This window comes from Staurois parvus, unplaced genomic scaffold (genome assembly GCF_062004578.1).
Source record: "Staurois parvus isolate SC_StPar_1 unplaced genomic scaffold, SC_StPar_1.0 ptg000004l, whole genome shotgun sequence".
Taxonomy (NCBI): Eukaryota; Metazoa; Chordata; class Amphibia; order Anura; family Ranidae; genus Staurois; species Staurois parvus.
The window spans coordinates 3,320,610-3,335,435 of record NW_028317800.1 but is presented as its reverse complement, the minus strand read 5'-3'; the positions used below and the strand labels follow the sequence as shown (position 1 = coordinate 3,335,435).

Below are 14,826 nucleotides of genomic sequence, written 5' to 3'. Positions count from 1 at the left end.
ATTTATTTATTTCAGGTACTTATATAGCGCCGTCAATTTACGCAGCGCTTTATATTGTACATTCACATCAGTCCCTAACCCTCAAGGGACGTACAATCTAAAGTTCCTAACTCACATTCATATATACACATACTAGGGACAATTTAGACAGGAGCCAATTAACCTACCAGCATGTCTTTGGAGTGTGGGAGGAAACCGGAGTACCCGGAGGAAAACCACGCAGTCACAGGGAGAACATGCAAACTCCAGGCAGGTGGTGGCATGGCTGGGCTTCGACCCAACGAACCAGGAACTGCCAGGCCAACGTGCTACCCATATAGCCACTGTGCTGCCCGAATATTTATAATCTAAGAAAAGAAGCCTACAGCACCTGGTATTCCCAGGCGTTGACCAATCCAAGTACTAACCAGGCCTAACCCTGCTCAGCTTTTGAGATCAGATGAGATCAGGAGCATTCAGGGTAGTGTGGCCGTAGGCTACATCTTCTCCATTGTACAGTTGTGCAATACAACCAGACTAAAAGCAGGGAAGAGACATTACATAATTACTCGGTGTACTATCAAAGACACTTCTGGGCAATTATGATGAAATCCCTTTATTATGGCCATCAAACATTGAGCTATAATAGAAACATCTTACATTTAATAGAAATAAAAAATATTTGATTTCAAGGATTAATAAACTCTAAACAACCTCCTAAACTGGTGTATTCAGGTAAGAAGACCCTGTTTTCTGTCAAACGTAAAAGGGTAAACCTCATAATTAAAAAAGAAAAAGCCTACAGCACCTGCTAATCCAAGGAAGGCAACCCATCCAAGTATTAACCAGGCCCAACCCTGCAAAGCATCCGAGGTCAAATCAGATCGGGCGCATTCGGGGTGGTGTGGCCGTAGGCACCTTCTTCTCCATTTCACACTTGTGCAATTCAACCTGGCCAAGAGCAGTTAAAAGACATAGTGGAATTACATAACTGCTCGGTGCACTATCATAAAAACTTCTAGGCAATTATGATGAAATCCCTTCTTTATGTCCGTCACACATTTAGCTGGAATATTAACATCTTACATTTACCATACATTAAAAAGGGGCATTTGTATCCATGCCTTAAACTACTCTTAAAAATTCCGAAACTGGTGCTTTCAGGAAAGAAGGCCCAGTTGTCGGTCCTCTGTAAGAGGGTATACCTTCATTATTTATTTATTTAAGGTACTTATATAGCGCCGTCAATTTACGCAGCGCTTTATATTGTACATTCACATCAGTCCCTAACCCTCAAGGGACGTACAATCTAAAGTTCCTAACTCACATTCATATATACACATACTAGGGACAATTTAGACAGGAGCCAATTAACCTACCAGCATGTCTTTGGAGTGTGGGAGGAAACCGGAGTACCCGGAGGAAAACCACGCAGTCACAGGGAGAACATGCAAACTCCAGGCAGGTGGTGGCATGGCTGGGCTTCGACCCAACGAACCAGGAACTGCCAGGCCAACGTGCTACCCATATAGCCACTGTGCTGCCCGAATATTTATAATCTAAGAAAAGAAGCCTACAGCACCTGGTATTCCCAGGCGTTGACCAATCCAAGTACTAACCAGGCCTAACCCTGCTCAGCTTTTGAGATCAGATGAGATCAGGAGCATTCAGGGTAGTGTGGCCGTAGGCTACATCTTCTCCATTGTACAGTTGTGCAATACAACCAGACTAAAAGCAGTGAAGAGACATTACATAATTACTCGGTGTACTATCAAGACACTTCTGGGCAATTATGATGAAATCCCTTTATTATGGCCATCAAACATTGAGCTATAATAGAAACATCTTACATTTAATAGAAATAAAAAATGATATTTGATTTCATGGATTAATAAACTCTAAACAACCTCCTAAACTGGTGTATTCAGGTAAGAAGACCCTGTTTTCTGTCAACCGTAAAAGGGTAAACCTCATAATTAAAAAAGAAAAAGCCTACAGCACCTGCTAATCCAAGGAAGGCAACCCATCCAAGTATTAACCAGGCCCAACCCTGCAAAGCTTCCGAGGTCAAATCAGATCGGGCGCATTCGGGTTGGTGTGGCCGTAGGCACCTTCTTCTCCATTTCACAGTTGTGCAATTCAACCTGGCCAAGAGCAGTGAAAAGACATAGTGGAATTACATAACTGCTCGGTGCACTATCATAAAAACTTCTAGGCAATTATGATGAAATCCCTTCTTTATGTCCGTCACACATTTAGCTGGAATATTAACATCTTACATTTACCATACATTAAAAAGGGGCATTTGTATCCACGCCTTAAACTACTCTTAAAAATTCCGAAACTGGTGCTTTCAGGAAAGAAGGCCCAGTTGTCGGTCCTCTGTAAGAGGGTATACCTTCATTATTTATTTATTTCAGGTACTTATATAGCGCCGTCAATTTACGCAGCGCTTTATATTGTACATTCACATCAGTCCCTAACCCTCAAGGGACGTACAATCTAAAGTTCCTAACTCACATTCATATATACACATACTAGGGACAATTTAGACAGGAGCCAATTAACCTACCAGCATGTCTTTGGAGTGTGGGAGGAAACCGGAGTACCCGGAGGAAAACCACGCAGTCACAGGGAGAACATGCAAACTCCAGGCAGGTGGTGGCATGGCTGGGCTTCGACCCAACGAACCAGGAACTGCCAGGCCAACGTGCTAACCATATAGCCACTGTGCTGCCCGAATATTTATAATCTAAGAAAAGAAGCCTACAGCACCTGGTATTCCCAGGCGTTGACCAATCCAAGTACTAACCAGGCCTAACCCTGCTCAGCTTTTGAGATCAGATGAGATCAGGAGCATTCAGGGTAGTGTGGCCGTAGGCTACATCTTCTCCATTGTACAGTTGTGCAATACAACCAGACTAAAAGCAGGGAAGAGACATTACATAATTACTCGGTGTACTATCAAAGACACTTCTGGGCAATTATGATGAAATCCCTTTATTATGGCCATCAAACATTGAGCTATAATAGAAACATCTTACATTTAATAGAAATAAAAAATGATATTTGATTTCAAGCATTAATAAACTCTAAACAACCTCCTAAACTGGTGTATTCAGGTAAGAAGACCCTGTTTTCTGTCAACCGTAAAAGGGTAAACCTCATAATTAAAAAAAGAAAAAGCCTACAGCACCTGCTAATCCAAGGAAGGCAACCCATCCAAGTATTAACCAGGCCCAACCCTGCAAAGCTTCCGAGGTCAAATCAGATCGGGCGCATTCGGGGTGGTATGGCCGTAGGCACCTTCTTCTCCATTTCACACTTGTGCAATTCAACCTGGCCAAGAGCAGTGAAAAGACATAGTGGAATTACATAACTGCTCGGTGCACTATCATAAAAACTTCTAGGCAATTATGATGAAATCCCTTCTTTATGTCCGTCACACATTTAGCTGGAATATTAACATCTTACATTTACCATACATTAAAAAGGGGCATTTGTATCCACGCCTTAAACTACTCTTAAAAATTCCGAAACTGGTGCTTTCAGGAAAGAAGGCCCAGTTGTTGGTCCTCTGTAAGAGGGTATACCTTCATTATTTATTTATTTCAGGTACTTATATAGCGCCGTCAATTTACGCAGCGCTTTATATTGTACATTCACATCAGTCCCTAACCCTCAAGGGACGTACAATCTAAAGTTCCTAACTCACATTCATATATACACATACTAGGGACAATTTAGACAGGAGCCAATTAACCTACCAGCATGTCTTTGGAGTGTGGGAGGAAACCGGAGTACCCGGAGGAAAACCACGCAGTCACAGGGAGAACATGCAAACTCCAGGCAGGTGGTGGCATGGCTGGGCTTCGACCCAACGAACCAGGAACTGCCAGGCCAACGTGCTACCCATATAGCCACTGTGCTGCCCGAATATTTATAATCTAAGAAAAGAAGCCTACAGCACCTGGTATTCCCAGGCATTGACCAATCCAAGTACTAACCAGGCCTAACCCTGCTCAGCTTTTGAGATCAGATGAGATCAGGAGCATTCAGGGTAGTGTGGCCGTAGGCTACATCTTCTCCATTGTACAGTTGTGCAATACAACCAGACTAAAAGCAGGGAAGAGACATTACATAATTACTCGGTGTACTATCAAAGACACTTCTGGGCAATTATGATAAAATCCCTTTATTATGGCCATCAAACATTGAGCTATAATAGAAACATCTTACATTTAATAGAAATAAAAAATGATATTTGATTTCATGGATTAATAAACTCTAAACAACCTCCTAAACTGGTGTATTCAGGTAAGAAGACCCTGTTTTCTGTCAACCGTAAAAGGGTAAACCTCATAATTAAAAAAGAAAAAGCCTACAGCACCTGCTAATCCAAGGAAGGCAACCCATCCAAGTATTAACCAGGCCCAACCCTGCAAAGCTTCCGAGGTCAAATCAGATCGGGCGCATTCGGGTTGGTGTGGCCGTAGGCACCTTCTTCTCCATTTCACAGTTGTGCAATTCAACCTGGCCAAGAGCAGTGAAAAGACATAGTGGAATTACATAACTGCTCGGTGCACTATCATAAAAACTTCTAGGCAATTATGATGAAATCCCTTCTTTATGTCCGTCACACATTTAGCTGGAATATTAACATCTTACATTTACCATACATTAAAAAGGGGCATTTGTATCCACGCCTTAAACTACTCTTAAAAATTCCGAAACTGGTGCTTTCAGGAAAGAAGGCCCAGTTGTCGGTCCTCTGTAAGAGGGTATACCTTCATTATTTATTTATTTCAGGTACTTATATAGCGCCGTCAATTTACGCAGCGCTTTATATTGCACATTCACATCAGTCCCTAACCCTCAAGGGACGTACAATCTAAAGTTCCTAACTCACATTCATATATACACATACTAGGGACAATTTAGACAGGAGCCAATTAACCTACCAGCATGTCTTTGGAGTGTGGGAGGAAACCGGAGTACCCGGAGGAAAACCACGCAGTCACAGGGAGAACATGCAAACTCCAGGCAGGTGGTGGCATGGCTGGGCTTCGACCCAACGAACTTAGTACTGCCAGGCCAACGTGCTAACCATTTAGCCACTGTGCTGCCCGAATATTTATAATCTAAGAAAAGAAGCCTACAGCACCTGGTATTCCCAGGCGTTGACCAATCCAAGTACTAACCAGGCCTAACCCTGCTCAGCTTTTGAGATCAGGAGCATTCAGGGTAGGGTGGCCGTAGGCTACATCTTCTCCATTGTACAGTTGTGCAACACAACCAGACTAAAAGCAGAGAAGAGACATTACATAATTACTCGGTGTACTATCAAAGACACTTCTGGGCAATTATGATGAAATCCCTTTATTATGGCCATCACACATTGAGCTATAATAGAAACATCTTACATTTAATAGAAATAAAAAATATTTGATTTCAAGGATTAATAAACTCTAAACAACCTCCTAAACTGGTGTATTCAGGTAAGAAGACCCTGTTTTCTGTCAAACGTAAAAGGGTAAACCTCATAATTAAAAAAGAAAAAGCCTACAGCACCTGCTAATCCAAGGAAGGCAACCCATCCAAGTATTAACCAGGCCCAACCCTGCAAAGCTTCCGAGGTCAAATCAGATCGGGCGCATTCGGGGTGGTGTGGCCGTAGGCACCTTCTTCTCCATTTCACAGTTGTGCAATTCAACCTGGCCAAGAGCAGTGAAAAGACATAGTGGAATTACATAACTGCTCGGTGCACTATCATAAAAACTTCTAGGCAATTATGATGAAATCCCTTCTTTATGTCCGTCACACATTTAGCTGGAATATTAACATCTTACATTTACCATACATTAAAAAGGGGCATTTGTATCCATGCCTTAAACTACTCTTAAAAATTCCAAAACTGGTGCTTTCAGGAAAGAAGGCCCAGTTGTCGGTCCTCTGTAAGAGGGTATACCTTCATTATTTATTTATTTCAGGTACTTATATAGCACCGTCAATTTACGCAGCGCTTTATATTGTACATTCACATCAGTCCCTAACCCTCAAGGGACGTACAATCTAAAGTTCCTAACTCACATTCAAATATACACATACTAGGGACAATTTAGACAGGAGCCAATTAACCTACCAGCATGTCTTTGGAGTGTGGGAGGAAACCGGAGTACCCGGAGGAAAACCACGCAGTCACAGGGAGAACATGCAAACTCCAGGCAGGTGGTGGCATGGCTGGGCTTCGACCCAACGAACCTAGTACTGCCAGGCCAACGTGCTAACCATTTAGCCACTGTGCTGCCCGAATATTTATAATCTAAGAAAAGAAGCCTACAGCACCTGGTATTCCCAGGCGTTGACCAATCCAAGTACTAACCAGGCCTAACCCTGCTCAGCTTTTGAGATCAGATGAGATCAGGAGCATTCAGGGTAGTGTGGCCGCAGGCTACATCTTCTCAATTGTACAGTTGTGCAATACAACCAGACTAAAAGCAGTGAAGAGACATTACATAATTACTCGGTGTACTATCAAAGACACTTCTGGGCAATTATGATGAAATCCCTTTATTATGGCCATCAAACATTGAGCTATAATAGAAACATCTTACATTTAATAGAAATAAAAAATGATATTTGATTTCAAGCATTAATAAACTCTAAACAACCTCCTAAACTGGTGAATTCAGGTAAGAAGACCCTGTTTTCTGTCAACCGTAAAAGGGTAAACCTCATAATTAAAAAAGAAAAAGCCTACAGCACCTGCTAATCCAAGGAAGGCAACCCATCCAAGTATTAACCAGGCCCAACCCTGCAAAGCTTCCGAGGTCAAATCAGATCGGGCGCATTCGGGGTGGTGTGGCCGTAGGCACCTTCTTCTCCATTTCACACTTGTGCAATTCAACCTGGCCAAGAGCAGTGAAAAGACATAGTGGAATTACATAACTGCTCGGTGCACTATCATAAAAACTTCTAGGCAATTATGATGAAATCCCTTCTTTATGTCCGTCACACATTTAGCTGGAATATTAACATCTTACATTTACCATACATTAAAAAGGGGCATTTGTATCCACGCCTTAAACTACTCTTAAAAATTCCGAAACTGGTGCTTTCAGGAAAGAAGGCCCAGTTGTTGGTCCTCTGTAAGAGGGTATACCTTCATTATTTATTTATTTCAGGTACTTATATAGCGCCGTCAATTTACGCAGCGCTTTATATTGTACATTCACATCAGTCCCTAACCCTCAAGGGACGTACAATCTAAAGTTCCTAACTCACATTCAAATATACACATACTAGGGACAATTTAGACAGGAGCCAATTAACCTACCAGCATGTCTTTGGAGTGTGGGAGGAAACCGGAGTACCCGGAGGAAAACCACGCAGTCACAGGGAGAACATGCAAACTCCAGGCAGGTGGTGGCATGGCTGGGCTTCGACCCAACGAACCTAGTACTGCCAGGCCAACGTACTAACCATTTAGCCACTGTGCTGCCCGAATATTTATAATCTAAGAAAATAAGCCTACAGCACCTGGTATTCCCAGGCGTTGACCAATCCAAGTACTAACCAGGCCTAACCCTGCTCAGCTTTTGAGATCAGATGAGATCAGGAGCATTCAGGGTAGTGTGGCCGTAGGCTACATCTTCTCCATTGTACAGTTGTGCAATACAACCAGACTAAAAGCAGGGAAGAGACATTACATAATTACTCGGTGTACTATCAAAGACACTTCTGGGCAATTATGATGAAATCCCTTTATTATGGCCATCAAACATTGAGCTATAATAGAAACATCTTACATTTAATAGAAATAAAAAATGATATTTGATTTCAAGCATTAATAAACTCTAAACAACCTCCTAAACTGGTGTATTCAGGTAAGAAGACCCTGTTTTCTGTCAAACGTAAAAGGGTAAACCTCATAATTAAAAAAAAAAAAAAGCCTACAGCACCTGCTAATCCAAGGAAGGCAACCCATCCAAGTATTAACCAGGCCCAACCCTGCAAAGCTTCCGAGGTCAAATCAGATCGGGCGCATTCGGGGTGGTGTGGCCGTAGGCACCTTCTTCTCCATTTCACACTTGTGCAATTCAACCTGGCCAAGAGCAGTGAAAAGACATAGTGGAATTACATAACTGCTCGGTGCACTATCATAAAAACTTCTAGGCAATTATGATGAAATCCCTTCTTTATGTCCGTCACACATTTAGCTGGAATATTAACATCTTACATTTACCATACATTAAAAAGGGGCATTTGTATCCACGCCTTAAACTACTCTTAAAAATTCCGAAACTGGTGCTTTCAGGAAAGAAGGCCCAGTTGTCGGTCCTCTGTAAGAGGGTATACCTTCATTATTTATTTATTTCAGGTACTTATATAGCTCCGTCAATTTACGCAGCGCTTTATATTGTACATTCACATCAGTCCCTAACCCTCAAGGGACGTACAATCTAAAGTTCCTAACTCACATTCAAATATACACATACTAGGGACAATTTAGACAGGAGCCAATTAACCTACCAGCATGTCTTTGGAGTGTGGGAGGAAACCGGAGTACCCGGAGGAAAACCACGCAGTCACAGGGAGAACATGCAAACTCCAGGCAGGTGGTGGCATGGCTGGGCTTCGACCCAACGAACCAGGAACTGCCAGGCCAACGTGCTACCCATATAGCCACTGTGCTGCCCGAATATTTATAATCTAAGAAAAGAAGCCTACAGCACCTGGTATTCCCAGGCGTTGACCAATCCAAGTACTAACCAGGCCTAACCCTGCTCAGCTTTTGAGATCAGATGAGATCAGGAGCATTCAGGGTAGTGTGGCCGTAGGCTACATCTTCTCCATTGTACAGTTGTGCAATACAACCAGACTAAAAGCAGTGAAGAGACATTACATAATTACTCGGTGTACTATCAAAGACACTTCTGGGCAATTATGATGAAATCCCTTTATTATGGCCATCAAACATTGAGCTATAATAGAAACATCTTACATTTAATAGAAATAAAAAATTATATTTGATTTCAAGCATTAATAAACTCTAAACAACCTCCTAAACTGGTGTATTCAGGTAAGAAGACCCTGTTTTCTGTCAAACGTAAAAGGGTAAACCTCATAATTAAAAAAGAAAAAGCCTACAGCACCTTCTAATCCAAGGAAGGCAACCCATCCAAGTATTAACCAGGCCCAACCCTGCAAAGCTTCCGAGGTCAAATCAGATCGGGCGCATTCGGGGTGGTATGGCCGTAGGCACCTTCTTCTCCATTTCACACTTGTGCAATTCAACCTGGCCAAGAGCAGTGAAAAGACATAGTGGAATTACATAACTGCTCGGTGCACTATCATAAAAACTTCTAGGCAATTATGATGAAATCCCTTCTTTATGTCCGTCACACATTTAGCTGGAATATTAACATCTTACATTTACCATACATTAAAAAGGGGCATTTGTATCCACGCCTTAAACTACTCTTAAAAATTCCGAAACTGGTGCTTTCAGGAAAGAAGGCCCAGTTGTCGGTCCTCTGTAAGAGGGTATACCTTCATTATTTATTTATTTCAGGTACTTATATAGCGCCGTCAATTTACGCAGCGCTTTATATTGTACATTCACATCAGTCCCTAACCCTCAAGGGACGTACAATCTAAAGTTCCTAACTCACATTCATATATACACATACTAGGGACAATTTAGACAGGAGCCAATTAACCTACCAGCATGTCTTTGGAGTGTGGGAGGAAACCGGAGTACCCGGAGGAAAACCACGCAGTCACAGGGAGAACATGCAAACTCCAGGCAGGTGGTGGCATGGCTGGGCTTCGACCCAACGAACCAGGAACTGCCAGGCCAACGTGCTACCCATATAGCCACTGTGCTGCCCGAATATTTATAATCTAAGAAAAGAAGCCTACAGCACCTGGTATTCCCAGGCGTTGACCAATCCAAGTACTAACCAGGCCTAACCCTGCTCAGCTTTTGAGATCAGATGAGATCAGGAGCATTCAGGGTAGTGTGGCCGTAGGCTACATCTTCTCCATTGTACAGTTGTGCAATACAACCAGACTAAAAGCAGGGAAGAGACATTACATAATTACTCGGTGTACTATCAAAGACACTTCTGGGCAATTATGATAAAATCCCTTTATTATGGCCATCAAACATTGAGCTATAATAGAAACATCTTACATTTAATAGAAATAAAAAATGATATTTGATTTCATGGATTAATAAACTCTAAACAACCTCCTAAACTGGTGTATTCAGGTAAGAAGACCCTGTTTTCTGTCAACCGTAAAAGGGTAAACCTCATAATTAAAAAAGAAAAAGCCTACAGCACCTGCTAATCCAAGGAAGGCAACCCATCCAAGTATTAACCAGGCCCAACCCTGCAAAGCTTCCGAGGTCAAATCAGATCGGGCGCATTCGGGTTGGTGTGGCCGTAGGCACCTTCTTCTCCATTTCACACTTGTGCAATTCAACCTGGCCAAGAGCAGTGAAAAGACATAGTGGAATTACATAACTGCTCGGTGCACTATCATAAAAACTTCTAGGCAATTATGATGAAATCCCTTCTTTATGTCCGTCACACATTTAGCTGGAATATTAACATCTTACATTTACCATACATTAAAAAGGGGCATTTGTATCCACACCTTAAAATACTCTTAAAAATTCCGAAACTGGTGCTTTCAGGACAGAAGGCCCAGTTGTCGGTCCTCTGTAAGAGGGTATACCTTCATTATTTATTTATTTCAGGTACTTATATAGCGCCGTCAATTTACGCAGCGCTTTATATTGTACATTCACATCAGTCCCTAACCCTCAAGGGACGTACAATCTAAAGTTCCTAACTCACATTCATATATACACATACTAGGGACAATTTAGACAGGAGCCAATTAACCTACCAGCATGTCTTTGGAGTGTGGGAGGAAACCGGAGTACCCGGAGGAAAACCACGCAGTCACAGGGAGAACATGCAAACTCCAGGCAGGTGGTGGCATGGCTGGGCTTCGACCCAACGAACCAGGAACTGCCAGGCCAACGTGCTACCCATATAGCCACTGTGCTGCCCGAATATTTATAATCTAAGAAAAGAAGCCTACAGCACCTGGTATTCCCAGGCGTTGACCAATCCAAGTACTAACCAGGCCTAACCCTGCTCAGCTTTTGAGATCAGATGAGATCAGGAGCATTCAGGGTAGTGTGGCCGTAGGCTACATCTTCTCCATTGTACAGTTGTGCAATACAACCAGACTAAAAGCAGTGAAGAGACATTACATAATTACTCGGTGTACTATCAAGACACTTCTGGGCAATTATGATGAAATCCCTTTATTATGGCCATCAAACATTGAGCTATAATAGAAACATCTTACATTTAATAGAAATAAAAAATTATATTTGATTTCAAGCATTAATAAACTCTAAACAACCTCCTAAACTGGTGTATTCAGGTAAGAAGACCCTGTTTTCTGTCAAACGTAAAAGGGTAAACCTCATAATTAAAAAAGAAAAAGCCTACAGCACCTGCTAATCCAAGGAAGGCAACCCATCCAAGTATTAACCAGGCCCAACCCTGCAAAGCTTCCGAGGTCAAATCAGATCGGGCGCATTCGGGGTGGTATGGCCGTAGGCACCTTCTTCTCCATTTCACACTTGTGCAATTCAACCTGGCCAAGAGCAGTGAAAAGACATAGTGGAATTACATAACTGCTCGGTGCACTATCATAAAAACTTCTAGGCAATTATGATGAAATCCCTTCTTTATGTCCGTCACACATTTAGCTGGAATATTAACATCTTACATTTACCATACATTAAAAAGGGGCATTTGTATCCATGCCTTAAACTACTCTTAAAAATTCCAAAACTGGTGCTTTCAGGAAAGAAGGCCCAGTTGTCGGTCCTCTGTAAGAGGGTATACCTTCATTATTTATTTATTTCAGGTACTTATATAGCACCGTCAATTTACGCAGCGCTTTATATTGTACATTCACATCAGTCCCTAACCCTCAAGGGACGTACAATCTAAAGTTCCTAACTCACATTCATATATACACATACTAGGGACAATTTAGACAGGAGCCAATTAACCTACCAGCATGTCTTTGGAGTGTGGGAGGAAACCGGAGTACCCGGAGGAAAACCACGCAGTCACAGGGAGAACATGCAAACTCCAGGCAGGTGGTGGCATGGCTGGGCTTCGACCCAACGAACCAGGAACTGCCAGGCCAACGTGCTACCCATATAGCCACTGTGCTGCCCGAATATTTATAATCTAAGAAAAGAAGCCTACAGCACCTGGTATTCCCAGGCGTTGACCAATCCAAGTACTAACCAGGCCTAACCCTGCTCAGCTTTTGAGATCAGATGAGATCAGGAGCATTCAGGGTAGTGTGGCCGTAGGCTACATCTTCTCCATTGTACAGTTGTGCAATACAACCAGACTAAAAGCAGGGAAGAGACATTACATAATTACTCGGTGTACTATCAAAGACACTTCTGGGCAATTATGATAAAATCCCTTTATTATGGCCATCAAACATTGAGCTATAATAGAAACATCTTACATTTAATAGAAATAAAAAATGATATTTGATTTCATGGATTAATAAACTCTAAACAACCTCCTAAACTGGTGTATTCAGGTAAGAAGACCCTGTTTTCTGTCAACCGTAAAAGGGTAAACCTCATAATTAAAAAAGAAAAAGCCTACAGCACCTGCTAATCCAAGGAAGGCAACCCATCCAAGTATTAACCAGGCCCAACCCTGCAAAGCTTCCGAGGTCAAATCAGATCGGGCGCATTCGGGTTGGTGTGGCCGTAGGCACCTTCTTCTCCATTTCACAGTTGTGCAATTCAACCTGGCCAAGAGCAGTGAAAAGACATAGTGGAATTACATAACTGCTCGGTGCACTATCATAAAAACTTCTAGGCAATTATGATGAAATCCCTTCTTTATGTCCGTCACACATTTAGCTGGAATATTAACATCTTACATTTACCATACATTAAAAAGGGGCATTTGTATCCACACCTTAAAATACTCTTAAAAATTCCGAAACTGGTGCTTTCAGGACAGAAGGCCCAGTTGTCGGTCCTCTGTAAGAGGGTATACCTTCATTATTTATTTATTTCAGGTACTTATATAGCGCCGTCAATTTACGCAGCGCTTTATATTGTACATTCACATCAGTCCCTAACCCTCAAGGGACGCACAATCTAAAGTTCCTAACTCACATTCATATATACACATACTAGGGACAATTTAGACAGGAGCCAATTAACCTACCAGCATGTCTTTGGAGTGTGGGAGGAAACCGGAGTACCCGGAGGAAAACCACGCAGTCACAGGGAGAACATGCAAACTCCAGGCAGGTGGTGGCATGGCTGGGCTTCGACCCAACGAACCAGGAACTGCCAGGCCAACGTGCTACCCATATAGCCACTGTGCTGCCCGAATATTTATAATCTAAGAAAAGAAGCCTACAGCACCTGGTATTCCCAGGCGTTGACCAATCCAAGTACTAACCAGGCCTAACCCTGCTCAGCTTTTGAGATCAGATGAGATCAGGAGCATTCAGGGTAGTGTGGCCGTAGGCTACATCTTCTCCATTGTACAGTTGTGCAATACAACCAGACTAAAAGCAGGGAAGAGACATTACATAATTACTCGGTGTACTATCAAAGACACTTCTGGGCAATTATGATGAAATCCCTTTATTATGGCCATCAAACATTGAGCTATAATAGAAACATCTTACATTTAATAGAAATAAAAAATATTTGATTTCAAGGATTAATAAACTCTAAACAACCTCCTAAACTGGTGTATTCAGGTAAGAAGACCCTGTTTTCTGTCAAACGTAAAAGGGTAAACCTCATAATTAAAAAAGAAAAAGCCTACAGCACCTGCTAATCCAAGGAAGGCAACCCATCCAAGTATTAACCAGGCCCAACCCTGCAAAGCTTCCGAGGTCAAATCAGATCGGGCGCATTCGGGGTGGTGTGGCCGTAGGCACCTTCTTCTCCATTTCACACTTGTGCAATTCAACCTGGCCAAGAGCAGTGAAAAGACATAGTGGAATTACATAACTGCTCGGTGCACTATCATAAAAACTTCTAGGCAATTATAATGAAATCCCTTCTTTATGTCCGTCACACATTTAGCTGGAATATTAACATCTTACATTTACCATACATTAAAAAGGGGCATTTGTATCCATGCCTTAAACTACTCTTAAAAATTCCGAAACTGGTGCTTTCAGGAAAGAAGGCCCAGTTGTCGGTCCTCTGTAAGAGGGTATACCTTCATTATTTATTTATTTAAGGTACTTATATAGCGCCGTCAATTTACGCAGCGCTTTATATTGTACATTCACATCAGTCCCTAACCCTCAAGGGACGTACAATCTAAAGTTCCTAACTCACATTCATATATACACATACTAGGGACAATTTAGACAGGAGCCAATTAACCTACCAGCATGTCTTTGGAGTGTGGGAGGAAACCGGAGTACCCGGAGGAAAACCACGCAGTCACAGGGAGAACATGCAAACTCCAGGCAGGTGGTGGCATGGCTGGGCTTCGACCCAACGAACCAGGAACTGCCAGGCCAACGTGCTACCCATATAGCCACTGTGCTGCCCGAATATTTATAATCTAAGAAAAGAAGCCTACAGCACCTGGTATTCCCAGGCGTTGACCAATCCAAGTACTAACCAGGCCTAACCCTGCTCAGCTTTTGAGATCAGATGAGATCAGGAGCATTCAGGGTAGTGTGGCCGTAGGCTACATCTTCTCCATTGTACAGTTGTGCAATACAACCAGA

At 42.4% G+C, this 14,826-nt stretch overlaps 12 pseudogenes; all 12 read right to left on the bottom strand.

The window, feature by feature from the left end:
* Window positions 1-358: 358 nt before the first annotated feature.
* On the bottom strand, window positions 359-477 carry LOC149474517 (5S ribosomal RNA; annotated as a pseudogene).
* Window positions 478-1,549: 1,072 nt separating this feature from the next.
* LOC149474516 (5S ribosomal RNA) lies at window positions 1,550-1,668 on the bottom strand (annotated as a pseudogene).
* A 1,074-nt stretch (window positions 1,669-2,742) lies between these two features.
* Window positions 2,743-2,861, bottom strand: LOC149474515 (5S ribosomal RNA; annotated as a pseudogene).
* A 1,076-nt stretch (window positions 2,862-3,937) lies between these two features.
* On the bottom strand, window positions 3,938-4,056 carry LOC149474514 (5S ribosomal RNA; annotated as a pseudogene).
* A 2,256-nt stretch (window positions 4,057-6,312) lies between these two features.
* LOC149474513 (5S ribosomal RNA) lies at window positions 6,313-6,431 on the bottom strand (annotated as a pseudogene).
* Window positions 6,432-7,506: 1,075 nt separating this feature from the next.
* LOC149474512 (5S ribosomal RNA) lies at window positions 7,507-7,625 on the bottom strand (annotated as a pseudogene).
* Window positions 7,626-8,702: 1,077 nt separating this feature from the next.
* LOC149474511 (5S ribosomal RNA) lies at window positions 8,703-8,821 on the bottom strand (annotated as a pseudogene).
* Window positions 8,822-9,896: 1,075 nt separating this feature from the next.
* LOC149474510 (5S ribosomal RNA) lies at window positions 9,897-10,015 on the bottom strand (annotated as a pseudogene).
* Window positions 10,016-11,090: 1,075 nt separating this feature from the next.
* LOC149474509 (5S ribosomal RNA) lies at window positions 11,091-11,209 on the bottom strand (annotated as a pseudogene).
* A 1,074-nt stretch (window positions 11,210-12,283) lies between these two features.
* On the bottom strand, window positions 12,284-12,402 carry LOC149474508 (5S ribosomal RNA; annotated as a pseudogene).
* A 1,075-nt stretch (window positions 12,403-13,477) lies between these two features.
* On the bottom strand, window positions 13,478-13,596 carry LOC149474507 (5S ribosomal RNA; annotated as a pseudogene).
* A 1,072-nt stretch (window positions 13,597-14,668) lies between these two features.
* On the bottom strand, window positions 14,669-14,787 carry LOC149474506 (5S ribosomal RNA; annotated as a pseudogene).
* Window positions 14,788-14,826: the final 39 nt, after the last annotated feature.